The 25,309-nt window shown below is 33.7% G+C and overlaps 1 protein-coding gene across 2 annotated transcripts in view; it reads left to right on the top strand.

Annotated features, from left to right (window-relative positions):
• Positions 1-25,309, top strand: part of LOC111049886 (homeobox protein araucan) — a 183,729-nt gene that overhangs the window by 26,789 nt on the left and 131,631 nt on the right. The gene's annotated exons all lie outside the window — the stretch shown is intronic.

The raw sequence follows: 25,309 nt of genomic DNA, 5'->3' as shown, positions 1-25,309 counted from the left end.
CTCAGGGATCCGACGATGAATTTTAATTAATTAAGGCACTGGCCAGGTTAACACAGAGCTAAAAGGGTAGGAACATTCTTTGGATACAAAAAATTAAAATGGATAGGAAATTTATAGATGAATAGTAAATCTTGACCCATAAACTCAAATCACTCATTTCAGCTCTATGGTTCAAAATAAGCGACACTATAATAATCGATTTACTCAGGCCAGGGCTCACACAATGATACCCTGATTCTCAATATCCAAAATTAGATTTTCCCCTAGATGAGTTTATTGATCCATACACTTCAATCATAGCCCATGGAATATGAGCTCTGGAGGATACAAAATTATTGCAGGCTCATGAAGGGCTCATGTGAGGAATAATAGCAACTGAATTGAATTGCAGAAATCCATTGGATAATAGTTATCTATTGTAGTTATTTAGTTCATCTATTGACACAAATTACACATAAACTTTCTTGAAAAATTCATTATTCAACGTTATTAGAGCTATTGAACAGCGTTTCAGGCTGTAGAGATTGGAAAATAATAGAGGATTGGATTTATAGAAACTAGATATTTAAATGTGTGAGAAACTTCATCGTTACTTCCAAACAATAAATATATTGGAGAAGGAATAATATTTTTTTCCAAAATTATGAGTCTTCATAGATTCGAGAAGGAATTCTTACCGAGAAGGTAGAATTCCTTCTACTTTACTGTAGCTATAGGCTTCAGTGGGTAAATAAATTATTCTGAGTAACAATATTATCTATTTATATTGTTACCCATAATCATTGCTTTACCCACTGTAGTCTATAGCTACCTTCAGGCTAGAAGGATTTATAAACGTATATCACAGATTATTATTGAGAATAGATCTATTCTCATTTTATTATTCTCATTAATCTATTCTCATCAATTGGTGTATCCGTAAGGCTAGTTACATACACATCGATTTTTGGTCGTACGATATTTTACCGTCCTTATAAATTCTATTAGATTGAACAGATGATTTCAAACATATGATGTTTGCCAAGTTCCGTTTAATCTGATAGAATTCATAGTGACGGTAAAATATCGTACGACCAAAAAACGATGTGTGTGTAACTGGCTTTAAGCTCTACACAAGATAAGAATGGAATGATATAGTAATGATTTTATATTCGACTGATTCTAGAATTTTAGAATCGGAAATCCAAAGAATTCTTATCATGATTTGAGATTAGTCGATGAGTTTTAGAAAGAAAGTGAATCAAAGTATTCAATTTATTGTCTCTCCTTTGACTTTTTCGATGATAGAGTAATATAACTCTCTGAAATTATCATCAATCGCAGTACAAATCGCAGTAAAATAATAAAATTGAATCAGATTAACCAGAATAATTCCGATAGATTCAACCAACAAAATATTGTCTCTGCATGAGTTTGTAAGATATAAAATGAGTGATGTTTGCAAAGGCGCAATATATTTGAGGTGATAAATACAAACAGTAATATCAAAGTAAGTTATTGTGGAGATAATAATAGTGCAAGACAATATTAATTACACAGAAAATTCCCAAATACACTAATTGATTGCACACGCATTGCACAAAACTATAATTATTCCACTTTATTATAATAATTTCGATCTACAAACAAACTGAACAATTCCAATTCAAGTAAATTATACTTCCTACTTGTAAAAGCACAGAGGTTAATTGTTAATTACTAGGAAAATAGCAGAGAAATGTCAGTTTTATAGTACCTGATGAAGTATGTAACAGATCTGATAAAGTCTGAGTGAACCAAATAAATAAATAATATGAAATATGGATTGAAATTCAATACTAGTTGGTACATTTAATGCATGGCTTGTTAGAAAAAAGGTGTCATGAGTCTATCACATCATTTATATTCTTGTTGGGAAGGTATAAGGTACTTGGCGGATTTATTTGGCTCACTGCCCAGTACTACAGAAGACATATCACTGACTTTGTGCTTAATAAAAGTTCGACTTACTGCAATGTTTGAAGTTTCAACGACTTCAACTTTTCAACGCTCCTTTACTTCAAGATAGATTATTTGGTGTTGTAAAATCACTTGAAGTTTTTCTCGATAGAATTATAGAATCTATGATCGAATCTGTAGCTCTATATCGAGATATTAGAATCTGTAGCTCTATGATCGTCTCCCTATATTTTTCAAAGATACATATTAATGAGAAAAATTATAGGTGATGGTTTTTTGATCCATTCCGAGCTGCTTTGTATTAACACACTTTTTTATGTATTTGAACACGACATGCAGTCGATTATTAAGTAAATATTAAAAACTTTTACTGACTATACTTTCAATCGTCTAGCGATCATTTTCAACAGACTGCTAGACGATTGAAACTACTTCAGTCAGTAAGTAAAAGTTTTCAATTATTTACTTAATAATCGACTGCATGTCGTGTTCAAATACATAAAAAAAGTGTGAGAAAAATTATGATTGTGTTAGATGGCTGTTTCATTTGATTGGAAGATGTTTTGATATATTTGAGTTATTTATCTTCGGCCGTATTGTTGTCTAGAATTTCAAGTGTCTTATTCATTTCTGCAATGATTTTAACAGTAGATCTTTACTGCTAATTATCTCACCCAATCTGATATAAATCTGTAGAGGTTTTATCCAATTTGACAGTATTTTATGACTTCTAGTTCAGTATAGTCTATAGGAAAGTCTATAAGAAAGTGTTCTCTCAACAAAATGTTCATGTTCTTGAAAGTTTTCCGTGTTTGTATCGTAGCTTCAATCGAATTTTCTGTGCGAGGCTTATTTAAATGTGTCGAAACAATTTGGGGGGCTCTAGGGGTGCCAGGGGGGTAAAATTTTCGTGATTTGGATGTTTTCCCAGATAGCCTCCAGTGTGTTCTCTAACTGGAGGTGGGTTTTCCGAGACAATCAGCCGTATCAGCTGAGAATTTTTGGTAATTTTTTGTCTTTTGCAGCTTTAATATAATAAGACTCACTCTAACTGAAAATGGAGTCACAAAGCACATCAAGCTACTCTGCCTTTTCTATAGACATTCCATTAGTAATTATTGTTTACTCGTTGAAATCTGTCAGTTCGGATTAGAAAACTTCATGAAAACTAATACTGGAGGAAATCTTATCACTGTAAATTGGAAATTAAAAAGATTGGAAGGTTTTATACAAAATGTGAAAGACATCTTCACATCGGAGAATAGAATAGAATAGAAAAGAATAGAAATATGTTGTCTTTATCACATTTAGACTCAAATCACAAATATCAGCGTATTTGATATTTTTAGAAACTCAGACAAAGTTGATAAATGACCGATCATTTCTATAGATCTTAGTTTCAACTCGCACTGAATTCAATTGGAGCTCAGTGTTCATCATCATAGAAAGATCAATTATTATCTAGAATAGAGAAGAATAGAAATATGTTGTCTTTATCACATGTAGACTCAAATCTCAAATATCAGCGTATTTTGTATTTTTAGAATTTCAGACATCCTACAAAGTTGATAAATGGACCATCATTTCTATAGATCTCAGTTTCAACTCACACTGAATTCAATTGGAGCTCAGTGTTCATCATCATAGAAAGATCAAATATTATCTAGAATAGAATAGAATATAGAAGAATAGAAATATGTTGTGTTTGTCACCTTAACACTCAAATATTCATGTAATCACAAATTTATTTATTTATTTATTTACAATGCAAATAACATTGAAAGATGAAATAATAAGGTAGCCCTTGTGATATTTTTCTTCCAAATTTATAGATGACAAAGTCCAAGATGAGGTTAGAATTTCACGTGTACAATTTTTATAAAATTTTGGTCCAAAATAAACATTAAAACTATAAATTTTGAGTTTAGATGGCTCAAATTGATAAATTAATTAGAAATATTCCACTCAATTACCACTTTTAACGAATAATATTGAGTTATTAAAGAAATTTGGAACTATTCAAGAAACACACCTCGTAAACACTAAATATCAGCGTATTTTATATTTTGGGAAACTCAGACATCCTGCAAAGTTGATAAATGTCCCATCATTTCTATAGATCTCAGTTTCAACTCGCACTGAATTCAATTGAAGCTCAGTGTTCATCATCATAGAAAGATCAATTATTATCTAGAATAGAATAGAATATAGAAGAATAGAAATATGTTGTCTTTATCACATTTAGACTCAAATATTCATGTAATCACAAAAATATCAGCGTATTTTATATTTTGGGAAACTCAGACATCCTGCAAAGTTGATAAATGTCCCATCATATCTATAGATCTCTGTTTCAACTCGCACTGAATTCAATTGGAGCTCAGTGTTCATCATTATTGAAAGATTAATTTATTTCTGTGGTCTCAACATCATCCAAAAACCAGGAAACATAGGACCTGAGCATCATTCGAAGTTAATAAATATCCTCCCGCTTCCATATCGCTGCTCCAAACCTCCACAAAATTCAATTCCGTGCTTCGATAAATCATCCCGCCTCCCTTATCACACGATACAAATCAAACCGATCACATCGACCGTAAGTACCATAGAGTGGTCGAGCAAAGTGTAATCGGTGTAAACCGTTGCCTCGCCTCTCTACAGTCTAGTAGTCGTTGCCAAAACTGTGTTCCACTACACGTGTAGTTGTGTAAATGGCCATGTAGCTGTAATTATTATAGTAGTGGTTGTAATGGGCCTCAAACGCCAACGCACGCGTATACACGGGCGCGCGATGTATTGTTGTATCTGGTTGCCATGGCAACGGAGGCTATCCAGCCTCCATACAATCACAATAGTTACTAACACAGGCGCATTGTGATAATAGTTGGCAATCTCCTATACACTAACACATACTTGGATGCAGACTGAAACACACTAATACATTGACAAAACTGGGCGATTTGGAACACTCCAGTGAGAATCTGGCAGCATGGATTGTATAGGAAGGGATTGTGTTATTACATGGAGGATAGTGACAGATTGGATTGAATCTCACTGGGACTCACTAACACAAACTGAAGTTCACTAACACATCAACAAAACTGAACGATTTGGAACACTCTCCTTAGTGCGAAAGTGTCAGCATTGGTTGTATGGGAATAGATTGTATTATTACATGGAGGTTAGTGACAGTTTGAACTGAATCTTACTGAAACTCACTAACACAAACTAAAGTTGACCAATGCATTCACAAAACTGGACGATTTGAAACACTCTCTGTAGTGGGAGACTTGTCAGATTTAGTTGAATTGCTGGAAATGATGTTACCTTATGTGGGATACTGACGGTTTCAATTGAATATCACTGGTACTCACTAACACAAACTTAATTTCACTAACACAGGGACAAAACTGGAAGATTTAGAAAACTCCAGTAAAAAACTGACAACACTATGGGAAGAGATTGTGTTATTGCATGGAGGATAGTGACAGATTGAATCGAATATCACTAGAACTGACTAACACAAACTAATGTTCACTAATACATTGACAAAACTGGACGATTTGAAACACTCTCTGTAGTGGGAAACTCTCAGAATTGGTTGTATAGAGTGAGATGATGTTATTTTATGATGATACTGACTGTTTGAAGTCAATTTCTCTACAACACAGTCTCACTAACACAAACTTCATAAAGCTCACTACTACATAAACAAAACTGGACTATTTGCAACACTCACTGTAGTGGGAAAGTTTCAGAATTGGTTGAATGTGAAAAGGTTGTGTTATTTGTAAGGGATGTCTGACTATTTGAAGTGAATTTCACTACAACACAGTCTCACTAACACAACCTAAAGCTCACTAATTCATCAACAAAACTGGACGATTTGGAATACTCTATTTAGCAACATATAAACATTTAAACATTAAGAGAAATGCCAAACCGTCGACTTGAATCTTAGACCTCACTTCGCTCGGTCAACAAAAAGATGTTTTCATTATTTTATTATTTCACATATGATTTGATTAAGAACTTTGATTATTTCACTCCATATCCTTCCCGAAATTCTCGAAGAGAACTTTGAAACAAAGTTAAATGTGTTACAATAAAACGGACCTCCATTTCCTAACCCACTGAACGAAGGGATTTGCAATTATTGGATATGTATTGCGATTTTTTTACATGCGGGCAGCGTTTGCATGGGCTCCACAACAAGCTATAATCCCATGTAGTCTCGTTATTTAACAAGATTTGCGACACCTTTCATCGATCCTATGCACTATAATGTACCTAGATTTCCACTATTTACTAGGGTTGTATGACATTACTCATTGCAAACGTAGGCTACAATAGTTCAGAAGTAGAGTAGTAGGCCTATAATAGAGAAAAGTTCGTATAATAGAAGTATAGTGATACAATTAATGATAAAAGGTTACCTAAAATGATTAATAATTTGTGTTAGAATATTATAGAGAAGAGTTTTCTATATTTAATAGAGTAGAGTTCGTATAATAGAAGTATAATGACACAATTAATAATAAAAGGTTAGCTAAAATGATGAAAGATTTGTGTTAGAATATTATTCCACAGTAAAATAGCTGCACAAACAGTTTTTTATAAGTACAGTATTGATTATGAAGATATTTTACAGTAGAATAGAGTAAAGTATAGTGGCACAATTGATAATAAAAGGTTAACTAAAATGATGAAAGATTTGTGTCAGAATATTATTCCACAGTAAAATAGCTGCACATTAATATACAATTGTTTATCAGTACAGTATTGATTATGAATACATTTTACAGTAGAATAGAGTAAAGTTCATAATATGTGCTCTATAACACAATAAACTCGTGTATTATGTTATTGGAGAAGAAATTAGAGTTTTATATGTCCTTACTTTACTATACTTTACTTTACTATAGAAGGATAGTGGCACAATTAATAATAAAAGGTTAACTAAAATGATAAAATATTTGTATTAGAATATTATTCCACAGTAAAAAGACTGCACAATTATACCGTTCTTTATCAGTATAGTTTTGATTATGAAGATATTTTACAGTAGAAAGTTAATTGTTTATAAAAGAATGATAAAAATCTTGTAAGAAATAAGAGACTGGAGTCAAGTGTTTATGAAGTTCACGCTACTATCAACTGAATAGGCCTAGCATTAACACTTTTTGTATAAAATTATTTGTATATAGATTATTGCTCTATATTATTATAATGTGATCTTAGGACACATTAGTGTGGATATTTTTTAATTTAAATTTGGGCAATTCAATGAACTTGAGGGATTTGCTAATAGAAAGGTGCCTGTATTCTGCGAGAGAGTTTTTTGTCTGACCATAGCTAACTGTGATATATTGTAAATTGCTGTGTTGGGCGTCCAAGTGTCTGCTATTATTATATTGTATTATTTTACTGTTTACCAATTGTACTGTCGGTCTTTGTATAATCTATTGTAGAAAATGACGTTGTCTGTAACATTTTTATGTTCCTTGACGATAAAAGATTGATAGTCTAGTGAGAGGATTCCAAAATATTATGTATATTGTATTTCATATTCGTGTATTATGTTATTGGAAAAGAAATTTGAATTTTATATGTTCTCACTTTAAACAACATGTTCCTACTGTGTTCCATCTGTCTCTCTCCTATATTATATCATGAAACAAATTATGAATATTTAACTCTTTGGCAGTGGAATAGAGTACTTTTTAACTCCTAAGTAAGTTCATTCAGGGGATATTTCCATCACAGTCCAGCAATACTAAGTTATTTCAGAGCAGGTTTACACATCGTTTTTACTAAACTCCTTACAAAAATGTAAGATTATCAACTCAAAACTATATTTCTTTACTGACTTACTATACACCTCGTTGGTAACTCGATTTTATCAAAAAGTATACAAATTGTTAGAATTCTCATTCATTTCCAGTGAAGTAGATATTCTTTTAAATTCCGTTCAATTCCAAAATATGAAATCATATCACCGAAACTAGTAGCTGTGTTACAATTTTCTTTCTTATTTTATTAATTTTCAAGGCTACTATAATTCTATTTTATGAATACAAGAAAGTAGCCCTGAATTCATACATTTTAAGAAATCATATCAATTTAGACTGCTTATTCACTTCCAGTGAAGTAGATATTCTTTTAAATTCCATTCAACTCCAAAATATAAATTCATTTCAATTCCAACTCCTGTTTCATTTCAGCTCACTACGAATCTTTGCTAACTCTATTTCATTGAAAAATATGAAATTATAAACTCAAACAGTTTTTATCCAATTCCATTACATTCTCACTCTATCTCATTGCCTACCAAATCCCATCCAAAAAGTTAAAATTATCAATACAAGCTCCCATTTCATTACAGGCTCACTTCAACTCTAACCAATCCCCAGTAGGCCTACCATACATACGATCATCGAACGAATCCTACATGGAAACTGTGATGCTTTGGAATAATTAATCCCATCAAATTACAAGAACCTACTGGAATGTTTTTCCAAAAACATTGCGTCTAACTAGACCTCTCAATTACCCCGGAAAAACCACCCCAGGTTTTTCCGCTTTCCACTCGCTCTAATCATAAACTATGTTTTCATTTTCGGGTGAAAAAAATTGTAGCTGAAAAACAGTTCCAACAGGGTGAAAAAAAATTGTAGCTGGAGAGAAAACACTAAACAAATCTGGAGAGATGAGTAGACAACATTTTAATTAACAAAGGTTTCCGTAGATGATTGGAAACACTAACGATGTAGAGGCTCAGTTACGATTACACGTTTCAAAATTGATTGTAATGTGGAAACTGTGAATCAGGTTTTAGTGAATTACAATTTCAGGGTGCGTAGGGTTGGTTGAAATTGTCTACTCTAATTAACTGTGGAAAACTGACAACTGAAACTCTCTCACCCCTCACTCACTCCCTCTTTATTGTGCCTCACTCATTCTGTTTCCATCTCTGTCTATTTTTCACTATACTATCCATATCTCCCCGCTGTTTCGTTCTCTTTTCATCCCGCTGTGTCTTTTCTATCTTTTTCAAACTTCATACACGTGCGTAAACACTCAACTAAACTTGAATCAGTTTTAATTAAACGACAAAATAATTGTTCACAAAAATGAGTCTACTCTTATTTCAAGCGACTTGTTCATCAGAGTAAACTCTCCACTTTGAAATAATTGTCGAAAATAGTAATGAAAATTGGGAGCAAGATACACGGCAGCTTTATTGATTCGTACAATAATTACATTATCAAAATGATAGGGAGAGAAAAACTAAGGTAACCTTCAAAATTTTTATACTAGTGATTCTGTGAACAGTGGACCTCGCGCTCAGTATGTGACATTGGCCTGTTGTTAAGTTTTCTCAAAAAATAATAGATAATTTATCAATTTGAAATGTCTAGAAAAAATCCTAAATAAACTTAGAGCTTTATGTCCTATCGTACCGTGACGTGTCGTCCCGGAATGTGAGTGTGAGCGCTGTTATCAGGTCTGGCTGCAACTGTCTATAACGTTGATGGAAAGATACATTTTCAAGATGTTCGATGTTTCCGAACGGGTAGTGTTATAGTCGACTGTCTACTAAATTAGATGGATAGATACATTACCAAGATATTCGATGATTTTGAACGGGTAGTATTATAGTCAACTGTCTACTAACGTTGATGGAAAGATACATTTTCAAGATGTTCGATGTTTTTGAACGGGTAGGCCTAGTATTATAGTCCACTAAACAGCTGTTTTATGATGAATCTATAGTCTGATTTTTACTCTAATATTGGCGTTCAAAGAAGGCTCCTTTTATATTAACTTCCAAATGCAAAACTTCCAGAAACCTTGTATATACGTCGACGCGAAATTTGAAAAGGAACATACCTGTCAAATTTCATGAAAATCTATTACCGCGTTCCGCCGTAAATGCGCAACATATAGACATATAAACATTCAAATATTAAGAGGAATGCCAAACCGTCGCTCGGTCAATAAGGTTAGGTTTCACATTCTACTTGAAAGTTGGCTGTAGAATTCAACATGTTATTGCATTATAATTTATATAACTAAGGGCTGAACTTTGTTCATATCGTGAATATTCTTTTTTGAACTAAGGAATTATAGGGCTTGTTTTTCAAATGAATGTAGATGGTGAATGAAGTTTAAATCCTAAATCATAATTCAAACCCCCTAGTTGATAATAATATGACAGTTAAGCCCTGCACACACATATCGATTTTTGTTCGTACGATATTTTGCCGTCCTTATGTATTCTATCAGATTAAACGGATCTTGACAAACATCATCTGCTCAATCCAATAGAATTTATAAAAACTGCAAAATATCGTACGAACAAAAATCGATATGTGTGTAGCTAGTTACTTATACCTTACTTATACAATGATGTGATCATGCGTTTCTCAACACCAATCTTGTAGAACTTATAAGGACGGCAAAAGTTCGTACGTCTAAAAATCGACTTGTGTGTAACTGGCTATACTGTATGAAATATTCCGATGAATCTACAATTGTATCATTATTATCTTTATGATTTGTTCAGTATTTATAAGGGGTCTAACACAATTTTGCTTTGATTTCCAGGTGAGTCCGGTTTTCTATATTCAAGACCTGTGCTGTCAATATCGGAAATTTCAATAACAGGTAATTTCAATAACTCTGCTATTTTCCTGAACTGTAGAATGTTGTGATTCAAAAGAAATACAGTACCTACTGTGTATTGAATAATTGAAGAGAAATCGAAAGTATGAATAAAAAGTATATTGAATACTCGTACAGAATAGTGCATTAGAATGTACTAGCTTACCCGGCGAACTTCGTACCGCCAAAAAGTCAATGTATCTCATGTCACACTTGACTCTATTTGATGAATCATGAAATTTATCTGACAATAATTATTTCCATTGACATCTCAATACGGAATTCTTATGTGCTTAGTCATGCAGCATTCATTTTTCCGAAAACATATTCTTCTCAATCAATTGGTAATAATATCTATTAAAGTGTTAAATTAAAAAAATAGATAGGTTAAATCAGTGTTTCAACGATTAATTCAATGTTTTCATGGTTTCTGATTGTCAAATCATTAGATGTTAAATCATATTATCACAACATGATCTTGAATCATGATGATCTTCCCGTTCTACGTTAGCCACTTGGCCGACAATTTCGGAAACATAGGTCGTAAAATGGATTAATATATAATTATTGTTGGCCCCCCTATTAAAATTTCTGGTCAGAAACCATCCCCAATATTCACACAACATATTCCCAAAGTTTCATGCCGTTCTGTCAAGTACTTTTCGAATCTATAGAGAACAAACAAACAAACTAACATACAAACAGACATTCATTTATATATATGAATATACATATACAATATACATGACTATGAAATTTATGATATCAGACTATCGACTAACAGATTTTTAAAGCTATCCCACAACAGAATCATTTAAAAACCTCTAAAAACTGAATCAATGACAAACTGGAATCCCCATTCTCGAAGATAAACCTTGCAAAATAATAGAAACTGAATAAATATTCCAATAATTATAAACCATTGACAAATCACAATCTCTTTTCTCGAAAAGCCTTACGAAAACTTGGAAAATTAAAAACCTTACAAAATAAGTAAAACTGAATCAATATTCCAATTATAAATCACAATTTGTGTTTCTGTTGGAAAATAAACCATTAGAATGCATCAGAGTAATTAAGAAAAGGCGTATTCAACCCCATTCAATTAACCAATTTAAACCACGGTCTCAACCACAGTTTTCCAAGCTTTCCCATGTACCAAGCTCCCGAACAAGGACCAGTTTTTCCACAAGCAGTTTTCTCCGGGAGGCGTTAGCTTTCCCGACAGAACATGGCCGCTGTTGGAGAAAATCGGGTTCGGTGAAGGATTTTCGTGAAAACTACTTGTTCAGAGTTTTCCGGGGGTAAGACGTGAAAAGTGTTTGGACTTGGGACTACATAGATTAGGCGGGTTTTCCCGGGTCGTCACAAATTATGGGCTGCACCCTTCAGCGTTGTATACAGGATGAGTCGGGTTGAGAGACACTCTTGAACTTGTACTGATTTTTAGCGCGTTCTAACCGGGGTTTAGCGGGGGTTTAACAGAGGTTTGGCGGGGTGGGGAACTTGTTTCTTGATCTTGTACTGATTTTTAACGCGTTCCAAACGGGGTTCAGCGGGGGTTTAACGGAGGTTTTGTGGGGTGGGGGAATTGTTTCTTGAACCTATACTGATTTTAAACGCGTTCTAAACGGGGTTCAGCGGGGGTTTAACGGTGGTTTGGCGGGGTAGAGGAATTGTTTCTGTAGGAGACAGCTGTAGGAGACTTTCTCCTCTTGGATAGAGGGAGAAAAACATGGTACTTGAGTAGAGTTTTCGAGAATTTCGGTTCTGTTATCGCGGGGTCTGGTACTCTTGTTCACAACAAGTAGACAGAAAAAATAAGTTGGCTTTTACCTTTGTATTGGACTAGTAATTTTGGTACAGATTTACATTCAAAGTAGTGTTCTCACCAAATTCTGTATTTCTTCAAGTAGGCTACTTTTCAATTAATAACTTCTGACAAAGTATTTGGTGGGACGTAGTGATGTGGATGTTTTTTATTTTATTTATTTATTTCATTGGCAATCACAGATCATAATTTTATAATAAATATAATATGATTGGGAGAAGACAACAGGCATAGCCCAAAACTGTCTTCTCCCAAATTTTAACTAATAAAAGTTTCAGAAAAAGAATAAGGTTGAGATTTCACTTTCACTTCAAAACTAATGACTAAACTGAGAATTTTGAATTTTGATATTCAAAAACTGATTAAAAACAAAAATATTTCACTCAAATCTCTACAAATTAGAAATTTTTGAGTAATTTTGCAAAATTTTGAGCCAGAAAAGAAACACAACTTCACTATTAGCACAGCTGATTATTACTGATTATTATTTTTAGGCCTATTTCAAACTCTTCAAGTTTTCAGTACGTCAAGTTTTCATGTTGTCAAGTTTCTAATTAGACCCTTGCAGAGCACGTGTTATTTGCTAGTGTAGAATTCACTATAGAGAGTACCTCGTTATAATGACAGTGGAGAGGGATATGAGAACAACGTTGCCGATCCTCTGTCTTGTCAATGACTTCTAGAGACGGCAATACAGGTTTATTGATGTAATTTTATTAACTGTTCATTCTTGTTTAATATAATCAATTATATTTCATTAAGCAAGAAATTATATTTTTCAATACTTACATAATGAGTTTTGAAAATTAAGATGAAATATTTTGTAAATTGATTAATAATTCTACATTGTTAAAAAACGATCTGACGACAGAGTAAAGCGAAAAAGAGATAACGCTATCCCGCTTCGTTGAATGATAGACAAGGATAGTAATACTATTGCTAATCAAACACTGTCATTATAACGTGGACCTCGCTATGGAAAATTCATCAAAACCCTCCGTTCTTATTTCTAGTTGCATTATGAATTATAATTCTAGGGCCCGGTTGCACAAAAACCTGTTGTGTCTAAATTATAATTAAATGCCAGGAGACCCGTGATAAGCATTAACCTCAGGCAAAGGCCTGAATATTCAATATTCTTTACTCTAATCCATTATTCAAATTCATCTAGTAAGTAATATCTGAGACAAGCAATAGAGCTTATGTTTAACTTTGCTCTATGTTACTATACTCTTAGCACACTATCATCATTTGACTCCTTCTCAATCTCTTGTCTGTCTCTCACTCTCTCTATCACTCTCGCTCTCTCTCAAACTCTCTCCCTCTCTGTTTCTTTCTCTTCTTCTCTTTCAACGACGTAAAAGATAGTAGACACATTCGTTGACAAACCTCCCACAATGCATCAGTTCATCGCGTGTCTCTTATCTAGTGCTAGAATCTTCTTATTTTTTCTCTTTATTAGCTCCTTATTGTCATTTCTCCATATATGCCCGATCTTCATCAAAAATCATCCTCCACACCCCTTTTCTATTCGCTTCTCATCATTCTTTCCCTTTCCTTCCCGAGCTTCACACTCTTTCCCTTCATTCCTCTTGTTCTTCTACTTCTACTTCTACTTCTTCTTCTTCTTCTTCTTCTTCTTCTTCTTCTTCTTCTTCTTCTACTACTACTTCTCCTTCTTCTTCCCCTTCTTCCCCTCCTCCTTCTTTCTTTCTTATTTTCACTCTATATTCTTCTCATGTCATCTTCTTCTCGTCTTCTCTGCTCTTCCTGTCTCATTCTTCACCTGTTTTCTCCTTCCCCTACCTTCTTCTTCATCCTTTTTTTTCTTCTTCTTCATCTTCTTCTTGCTCTTCCCATTCTCGTTCTTTCTTTCTTATTTTCCCTCTATATTGTTTTCCTGACATCTTCTTCTCGTATCTTCTGCTCTTCCCGTCACATTCTTCACCTGTTTTCTCCTTCCCCTACCTTCTTCTTCATCCTTTTTTTTCTTCTTTCCTTTCATCCTTTGTTCTTCTTCTTCATCATCTTCTTCTCCAACTTCATCACTTCCTTGTTCTCTTTCTTCCATTGTGCAGTCCACTCTTGATTGAATCTGCTGCTGCCTCAACCAATAACTTGTGATATCGTTGCTTCTCCCCCAGGGCTATCTTTATATCTTTATATCTTATATGTGCGGTGTTTTACGAGTTTTATTCTGTAGTCGCCTCTTTCAATGATGACGCTTCTTCTTCTTTTTCCTCTTCCTCTTCTTATTTTTTCCTTATTCTTCTTTTTCTTCTCTCTTCTTCTTCTTCTTCTTCATGAAAAAATACATTGTAAATTGTATAAGTTACTGTCATATTATTATCAACTATCATCATCCTCAATCTAAATGATTGTTTTTATTAATTAATTAACTAGTAGTTCTGTGAACAGTAGACCTCGCGCTCAGTAAGTTATATTGACCTGTTGTTATGTTTTCTCAAAAAATATATTCAAAAATAATTTATCAATTTAAAATGTCGAGAAAAAATCCTAAATCAACATAGAGCTTTCTGTACCGTGACGTGATCGGAATGTGAGTGTGAGCGCTGTTATCAGGTCTGACTGCAACTGTCTACAACGTTGATGGAAAGATGTTCTATGTTTTCAAGATGTTCTATGTTTTTGAACGGGTAGTGTTATAGTCTACTAGACAGCTGATATTTATGATGAATAATTCTAAAGTCTGATTTTTACGGTAATATTGGCGTTCAAAGGAGACTCATTTTCCTTTTGTATTATCCTTGAAATGAAAAATTTCCAAAAACCTTGTAACTTATATACGTCGACGCGCAATTTAAAAAGGAACATAGGCCTACCTGTCAGTTTTCATGATAATCTATTACCGCGTTTCGCCGTAAATGCGCAACATATAAACATTTAAACATTAAGAGAAATGCCAAACCGTCGACTTGAATCTTAGACCTCACTTCGCTCGGTCAATAATAGGCCCAACTTGGGTGTGGATTCAAATTGTTTACAATTATTGTATTGTATATTTGAATGCATACCTATGTTTATTCAATTTCGAATCAAATCAGGGTAGAAAAAAATAATTTTCTTGTAGAACGAACAGTCAACTAACACGAGAAACCACTCCTGTACATGCAAATTATTATTCTGGTTTCGACTTGATTATGCTGTTTTCTCAGTTAGATTACACAGTTCGGTTGTTATGAATATGATTGTTAGCTGAGTGGTTCAACAGTGGTGGATTGTACTACACGTTTGTTTTTGGTTCTTGCAAGTCAAGATAAGAGGCTTCCGTTGGTCTTTGAACACAACATTTCTTAGTTTTCAAGTTAATCAGTTCATCACGCGATTGATATGGAAGAGAGTAGATTGGAGAAAGTGAGAAACTAAGAGAGAGATTAGATTTCTTTATTCATGTATGTTACAATATCTACTGGCTTATACACTAATTTACATCAAAATGACGGTAATGCTAATTATTCAACGAATTACACAAAGTATAAACAATCAATCAATGAGAATAAAGATTGGATGCAATTAGAATAACGATAATATAATAATGTGATGTAACTTCATAAATCGGCGGTGTTTCAACAAATAATTGTCGATTCTCTAAGAAGGATATAAAATGTCCTCCCCATTAACTCTCTCAGAGAGAGATAGAGATTTGATTTTTGATATTTAATACATCTGACAATACCGATGGCTAACACTGGTAATAATAAACAACATAATTCAGACAGAGAGTGAGATAGAGATAGAGAAATACGCGAGTAGGAATGGAAGATCAAAGAAGAAAAGAGAAGGAATAAGGCAAAGATAAAATGAGAAAGGATGAGACAAGGAGTAGAAGAAGAGAATAGAGGAGAGAGAGAAATACTCGAATAGATCGAGAAAGACAGAAAAATGGATTCAACAACAAGAACAAGGCGAAGAAAAACTAAATAATGAAGAATTTGTGATGGGGGAAAGAAATGAAGAACTAAAACGCGAACATTTCAACGAGAAACAAAACATGATACTACACTTAAATTCTGCAATTCAGTTTTGTGAGTCTGATAAAATGAACGTAAACACGCCGGCTATGTGTTCCAAACAAAGGTCCTAGACTAGAGGATTATAACGTCGCACTTGGTGAATAATAAAATTTTAGCACACTCAGACATCTGTTAAGGCGTGACGTAATAATTTTATGAAGGAATGCTACAGAAAGATTGAAGGGGATAGTCATAGTGGTTCTTAATCATCTTTTGTTTGATTAGATTTGGTCTTGAAAAATTTACAAGTGCATTTTGTGATAGCGAAAAGATTATCTCTTCAAGGTTGTATTCATGACATTGAATACATTTTTCATTGCGTGTTATCATAGAGAAACAATAGCATAAGTAGATATCCCATGGTATAGGGAATTTATGTCGCAACTTTTACTGTTATCTCAAGCCGATTACTGTCGATTATTGTCAATTTTTACTGTTTTGTTGGGGTATTAGTGTATGAACAGCACAATTTGAGAGACTACCAGCGTCACACAGCTGCATAGGAAGAACTACGTGAACTATCGGCTTGGGATAACAGTAAAAGTTGCGACATAAACGCACTATACCATGGGATATCTACTTACGCTATCGTTCCTCTATGGTGTTATTCATTGAGAACATTAGTCTCAATTCATTCATTACTAGCAGGTAACCCGTGCTCCGCAAGGGTTATTTCAAAACTTGACAAACTGAGAACTCGACGTAATAAAAAATTAAAAATAGGCATATAATCATCATTTTGTAAAAAATAGAAAAATCGCATTTTCGATGAAATTCTAATGTCATCATCATTGATTTTGTCAAGAATCGAAAATTTTCATTTTTCATGAAATTCATGATGTGAATTTTGTCTCGGTTAATCAAGAATATATATGCAAAATTTCAAGTTAATCAGTCCAATAGTTAAGATGTGATGATGCGTCAAACATAATTTTCCTATCCCTTACGTGTATCAGCCAGTTCTTTCTTTTATTATAGAATTGATTAATTTGATTGGCTTATTCTTCTTGACTTGTGCATCGGAGTTTTCAATTGTTATTCAGAAATTTTAAATTTGAATTCCATTGATAACTCAAAATATATTGTTGTGTATTCCTATATATCGATTTTAATTTGATGAATCATGAATTATAGTTCCATAATGAGACTAGAAATCCCATATTTCATATGGAGTATAATAGATAAGGGGATTGATGACGAATATTCAAGTAACCCCAACTATACTGTATAATGCATTTATGCACTCAATACATAGGCCAATACAAAAATTGAAAACATTCAAAGAGTCAATAACTTGTTTGGCCTCCCTTAAGCCGGGAGACATTGCTGTGTCCGGCCGGCAAAATCTGACGAGCTTCAAATTGAGAGTTCGAAATCCACTCATAATGTAATGCACGATAACTCTGTCATTTTGAGGTTGGAATAAATTCTTATTCTTGCCTTTGAAATTTTCTTCATGGAAAATTCACTTAAAAAAACTTTTTGTAGAAACGTTGTGGACCCCAACTATAATTATTATTTCGGTTGTTAAATGAATTCATAAGTGGATAAACAACGTCGATTTGGCCGCAATTGAAGAATTTTAGTAACAAAATGAAACTAAATACTTTATATGCAACTAAACATATAAAACTTTAGAAATAGAGAGAAAAATAAAAATCTTAGTACCCTTTTTGAAAATATTTATTCACAACATCTTTCGGACATTGATGCCATTTTCAAGTGAATTTTTTTTCTCTCTATTTCTATAAAAGTAGCACTATACAGAAAAGAGATTTATAAAACTTTATATGGAGCAATAGAGAAGGGTTTTAATGAATATCCTAGTATCAATCAATCATTTAATTTCAAAACATACATGAAAACGTAGAAACTAAAGCTTACTTACAGCTAAGGAGGAAAAGTGACAGTTTGAAAATAATTTTTTACAGTAAACTCGCTTATACTGTGTAGCATGCTAAAATCTATTCAATATATATATTAGGGATTCCGGTCTCACAAGTGTAAAACTATCATGCGATAACTGAAAAAAACTACAATAAATAAATATTGGAAAATTCTACAAAAACTAATAATAATTAATTGACAAGATTCATAAACATTCATCACCAAATTTAGGCCTATTCACCAATTATTTTTCATTTCTTGAGAATCGATCTATTTTTAAATTAAGACCAGTTGAGAGACGTTTATTTTGATCTCGGTATCATAATCATTCAATTTGTATTGAATGGAATAGCAACACTAGTACGACTGATAAATTTTTTCCAAGAATTGATAGCTGGATTGAAGCTGAATGGTTCATAAAATTTTATTGGTTGTCGGAGTATGTCAAACGTAAGATTTTTATAACGAGATTTAATGTAATGAATGAGGCTGTCATGTTTGAAATTACTTCGAAATGCATTGGTCTTATCCAATAATTCAATGAATGAACAACTATCATAACACTAGAGTTATCAACACAAGAACATCATAAATCAGGTTTAGTAAGGTTTTGTCAAACAGGTTTTTTGTCTTAATTTTTTAAGATTGATATTCTGTATATAAATTTTGCTAGTGTATCCCACACTAGCAAATAACACGTGTTCCGAAAGGGTCCAATTCAAAACTTGACAGCATGAAAACTTGACGTACTGGAACCTTGAAGCATTTGAAATTAGCCTATAACCATCCACGATAAATTGAAAATCTGTATGCAAAATTCCAATCATCGAATTCATCAGTCATTCAGTCCTCACTCTCACCAGAGAAGCTATAGAGTGGCTGAGTGACCTGGAGGTTGACATTTGAAAATATGGAGATTGGTTTTCTGTGTAGGGTACTTGAACCCAACAACTATTTTTTTCTCTGTTTTACATTTTGACAGAGCCATTTGACTGGCAAGCATGACATTCGCATAATATTGTTTCATTTATTATTATTATGACAGCACTTCATACAGTGTAAATAATGTTATTTATGATCGTTTTCTTCCCTCACGCCATACGCATATATATATATATATATATATATATATATATATATATATATATATATATATATATATCAGTCCAGTAGTTCAGACGTGATTCGTGAATTTTCTATCCCGTATAATTATGTAAAAGCCGATTATTTCCTTTATTATACTTTTGATTTAACGTGCAAAGCGTTTTGTAAGCTGGTAGGTATTATTTGAACATTTGTAGTAAACATTCTACTGAAATATTATCTATATTTCTCATCTCAAATTCTATTATCTTGAACATGACCACTCTCTTATGAATGCTGATAAAAATTTAAAATCATTATCTAGAATATTGATTGAGACACATTTTATAAGTAACTGGTTTTCATCAGATTACCCCATGATTTAAAATTAGTGGACTAATTAAAAACCCGGTTAGTATTTGAGTTAATAGTGTAATCGTATTAAAGAACCTGGATTTCGAATGGACTGGTCTTGAAGTCATAATCCACATTCATAAAAAAGAATCTTTGATACATTAGGCTTCACACATTGAGATTTCACATTGAAAGTTTACTTCTATTGAGAAATCATTAGAAAATATTTGGAAACTAAAATTGTGCATTAAAGTTCACTTCACTAATAACCTTGCTGAGAAGTGAGGATCTAATCATTCACAATGTCTACGGATTTCAAACTAAAAAAAATAAAATGATTAGACAAGGTAGGCCTTCATTTGACTGAATTACTAGGCTTACCTTGGCGTGAAATGTAGAAGTGCGTCAGCATAGATACAGTTAATTATTTCTTCAAAATTTACACTAATTGAGAAATGATCGTTGAATCTCCACGTCTTTATCTGTGCTAATTGGGAATATTCCATTTTGTTTCAATTTGGATAGTTTTTGTGTCAATGTTTTTCAAATCAGGTTTCAATTTGGCCAGTTGCATTGAATTTTAATTTGTGGTTTTAAGTTGTACTAAGTGAACTGACAAAAATAGAACCACTTTTCAATATCTATCAAATATCAATCAATATCTATCAATATCAATATCAATATCTATCAATGATGATCTGATCATTCTGATTTTTCTTCAATAATCTCGAATTACCATGGATTATTATTTTCAGAATTTTCAGGTAAGCTGCAGTGCTTTCTCATGTCATTGTATTCGCTACTTCCATGAGGGATAAGATGGCTATTAATAATAGTAAGCTTGTAAATAATATAAGAGGAAATATTCCAATTATTTTCCTTGGCATCAAACAAGTTAGTCCAGTCAAATGGTTGTTTTTCAGGAAACAGCCCCGAAAGAATTTTTCTCGACGGTTCTATCTTGTATTTTGGGGCGCTGAATTCGAATATGGAATTCGCTGACACGCCAGAGAGCAGCTTCACCCCCAAAACCACCAAAATTTCAGAATTTTTCTTTATTTTTCCACTTAATCTCAAAAACTTCGAGTTTTTGGAGAAAAATCATTCTCGACAAAATTGAAGAGTATAAAATTTCCAGTAAATTGAGTGGTCGCGCAGGATTCCACCATTCTTGATTATGGAGCTATAAATTTTCAAAAAGGGTAATTTTTGGAGGGTTTCCAAAATTATGCAAATCTACCACTTCTATCCTATACAACTTGGATATTTTCCTACTATAGATTAAAAACCACACATCACTTGAAAGAACAGTTAATTCTGAACAAGATTCCTTGGGAATTTTGGAATTAAGTAGTGGGGGGAAGGGGAATACACCCAAAAATAGAAAATCATGTCCTACAGCCAAAATACAAATTTTTCATTATAATACCTTTTCAAGGTTTCCTAACAAAAACATACATATAGAGCTAAACGTATTGAATATTTCATTCGTGTGACGTAGTATCGTTTGATTGTCAATGATTAGAGTTGGAGAATTCAGAAAAATCACATTCACATGGATTCAAAAGTTTTCAAAGTATCAAATTGCAGTAAAGAAGCTGTTAAAGCTTGGCTAAAGACTGACTAGCTTATAACAAAATACGAAATAATCAACAAAGTTGAAGAAAAAATTTGAAAATCCATCTACAAATCTTCCGAAGTATCGATTTCAAAATATCGATGTTTCCCACAAAAATCAAGTGTCATGTAGAATGGGGAAAAGTCAAAACTCATGGATTAACATATTTCGGCTGCTCCATGCTCCAGTGTGTGAAGCCATCTTGTATTTCCTAGTGCGCGGTTTTCAGTCAATTAGTAGGAATTAGAGTGACACTGTCTTCCATAATATGGCCCAGAGCAGCTATATAGTAGTCGGATGTCGTAATTTTGTCCGGGATATTATTTGACTTTTGTTCTTCTTCTTCTTCATCACCATCATCATCATCATCATCATCATCATCATCATCATCATCATCATCATCATCATCATCATCATCATCTCATCATCATCATCATCATCATCATCATCATCATCCATCATCATCATCATCATCATCTTCTTCTTCTTCTTCTTCTTCTTCTTCTTCTTCTTCTTCTTCTTCTTCTTCTTCTTCTTCTTCTTCTTCCTCTTCTTCTTTTTCTTCTTTCCAGTTCTTTGCCAACTCCTTCGTTTCTTACCCTCTATCTATCATTGTATAACTCCTATTTCTCCATATTTAAATAAGTTTTCTAATTCTCAACTATTTTACTTTTTCACTTATCATCAATACTTCATCAATAACTATCTTGCAATTATCCATCTACCATTCTAACTATTATCTATTTGTTTCTCACTCTCGTCAAGCTGAGTCTATACTATAAAAAAGGAAAGAACTGGTTCAAACATCTACGTGATAGGAAAATTGACGCATCATCGCATCTGAACCACTGGACTGATTAACTTCAAATTTTGCAAATAGATTTTCAATTAACCGGGGCTGGTTATAGGCCTAGTTTCAATTCTTCAAGATTCCACTCAGTCAAGTTTTCAGTTTCTCAAGTTTTAAAATAGACCCTTGCGGAGCACGGGTTACCTGCTTGTCTCTGATTACGATGAAAAATCATCTCCTTGATAACCTTCTCTGTTCCCGCTCAAGTTCTCGCTCTCCTTTTTTCCCCTATTTTCTTGTTTATTCCTTTCGTTTAATTATTTGTTCCCAATTTCCATTTTTCTCGTCCTCCTTTTCCGTTCTTCTACCACATTTCCACATTCTTTCCTCTTAATTCTACTTTTATCCTTTTCAACCCTTCTGACAGCTTCTTTTCCAGATATCTCCTGCTTTCTTTCTCTTTCATTTGTTTCCTTCTTTCTTTATTACTACTCTTTATCCCCTTCTCCCCTCTACATCTCTCTTATTCTCTCTCCCATTTTCTTGTGTACTCCCGGTCGTGTGTTAATGGGGAGAATATTTTATATCCTTCTTAGAGATTTGATAATTATTTGTTGAAACACCGCCGATTTATGAAGTTACATCACATTATTATATTATCGTTATTCTAATTGCATTCTATATTTATTCTCATTGATTAATTATTTATACTTTGTAAAATTCGTTAACTGATCGTCATTCAATGTAAATTAGAGTATAAGCCAGTAAATATTGTAACATACATAAATAAAGAAATCTAATCTAATCTAATCTAGTCCTTTTCTATTTTTTTCTCATTTTTTCTCTAGTCTCTTCAATCCTTTCCCTAACAAATTGCTTCATATGATAATATATTCCTCCTGCAAACTTCCACACATTTTCTACTCTTTATCCAAACATTGACATTCTCTCCCCTTCCTGACCAATTTTTTCTCCACAACTTCCAAATATTAGTCTGACCCGAGTCGTTATTAATAGTTTCCTTGCACTGAGGAAATCACATTGATTTTTTTCGAAGGGCAGTGAGCTCTTAAGTGTTTCCTTTGATCTCCTTCTCTCTCTTTCCACTCTCTCTCTCTCTTCGTCTCTCTCTTGAGTGTCAGAAAAATAAGAAGAAAGAGAAGTCGAGGGAGAAGAAGAAGAGAAGAAAACAGGAATCAAACAAACCGATTTTGGCAGTCCGTCACTGCTAATAGTTTCCGGTAGCTGAGACAAGCTGCCCTCCTAATTGGCTATCACTGATTCTACTGATTATTTCACTCAAATTAAATGATTGTAGGTTGGAAATGATGACGTCATCACACTGTCAAGGTCAAATCAGAAACAGGTGTCACGGTCACACTGGGTTATTATTTTGTATAAATACGATTTTTCTTGATTGGGGAGCAATCGTTATTTGTGATTTCCTCGTGTGCTCCAATATTGTTTCAAATTAATAATATTGTCAAACATTTTGAAATTTCTGTGAATTCACGAACAGGACGAGTGTGTCGCGGTGGAGATTGATACCACTAATCAACTAAGCAATTGATATAGATATAGGTTTTAAATTTATGTTTAAGTAAGATGGTATCTGAATCAAGCAGATTCGAGAAATTGTTAAAGATATGGGTAAAATTGATGTAATAGTGAGATAGTAACTGAATCAAGCATCAAGTCATAAAACTCACATCAGGGTGGTTCGGAATCCATCTGAAAATGTAGATCTCAACATATCATGTCATAATGATTGCATCAATCACCTATGTACAAGTCTGAACCTTATTTGGGCATCACCTTCATGAAAAATATAATAAATATCGTGCGTAACTTCGAATTATTCTCTACTAATATTACTAGCATACCCTAGAAGGTAGCCTATCAAAAATGTTGTGGTAAGTAAATCAAGCACTGAGTCTCTTGGAGCAAGAGTCTCACTACTCAAGCATGTCCAAGCAAATGACTTACAGATTACAGCCGAGTCGAGCCTCATAAGTCACCTATCGAGGACTTATTGACGGGGACTTACTTGTATAAACTGGGACTTGGTCAAGCTGAGGTGGTCATGAAGTTGTGATTTATTGGTTCAGTTATTCTAGAAGAGCTTGTTCAAGGATCGGTTGTATTAAAACAAAATAGTACAGTATCACAACATGTTGGAATGGATCTAGGTCTAGTCATGGATCAATCAGCACTTGCTCCCTACTTGGAGTGTCGGGATGGATTGAATAGTTTTTACTTTCCTTGCCCTATCACCAAAGGTAAGGAGAGTATTGCTTTCCGAAAAAAATTAAGGTACCCCAATTTCTAAATTTCTATACGTTTCAAGGTCCCCTGAGTCCAAAAACTGGTTTTTGGGTATTGGTCTGTAGTGTGTGGTGTGTGTGTCTGTGTGTGTGTGGTGTGTGTGTGTGTGTGTGTGTGTGTGTGTGTGTGTGTGTGTGTGTGGTGTGGTGTGTGTGTGTGTGGTGTGTGTGTGTGTGTGTGTGTGGTGTGTGTGTGTGTGGGTGTGTGTGTGTGTGTGGTGTGTGTGTGTGTGTGTGTGTGTGTGGTGTGTGTGTGTGTGTTGTGTGTGTGTGTGTGTGTGTGGGTGTGTGTGTGTGTGTGTGTGTGTGTGTGTGTGTGTGTGTGTGTGTGTGTGTGTGGTGTGTGTGATGTGTATGTGTGTATGAGTGTGTATGAGTGTAATGTGCGTCTGTGTACACGATATCTCATCTCCCAATTAACGGAATGACTTGAAATTTGGAACTTAAGGGAGTTCCACTATAAGGATCCGACACGAACAATATTTCGATCAAATGCAATTCAAGATGGCGGCTAAAACGGCGAAAATGTTGTCAAAAACCGGGTTTTTCGTGATTTTCTCGGAAACGGCTCCAACGATTTTGATCAAATTCATACCTAAAATAGTCATCGATAAGCTCTATCAACTGCCACAAGTCCCATATCTGTAAAAATTTCAGGAGCTCCGCCCCATCAATGCAGATAGATTCCCAATTATCAGGCTTCAGATACAATTGAAACAAAAAAAATCGAGTGGAGTAGATTGAGCATGAAAATCTCTACAATTAATTTTCAGTAACATTTTC

This window comes from Nilaparvata lugens, chromosome 6, assembly GCF_014356525.2.
Source record: "Nilaparvata lugens isolate BPH chromosome 6, ASM1435652v1, whole genome shotgun sequence".
NCBI classification, from domain to species: domain Eukaryota; kingdom Metazoa; phylum Arthropoda; class Insecta; order Hemiptera; family Delphacidae; genus Nilaparvata; species Nilaparvata lugens.
This window is presented reverse-complemented; position numbering and strand designations above follow the sequence as displayed.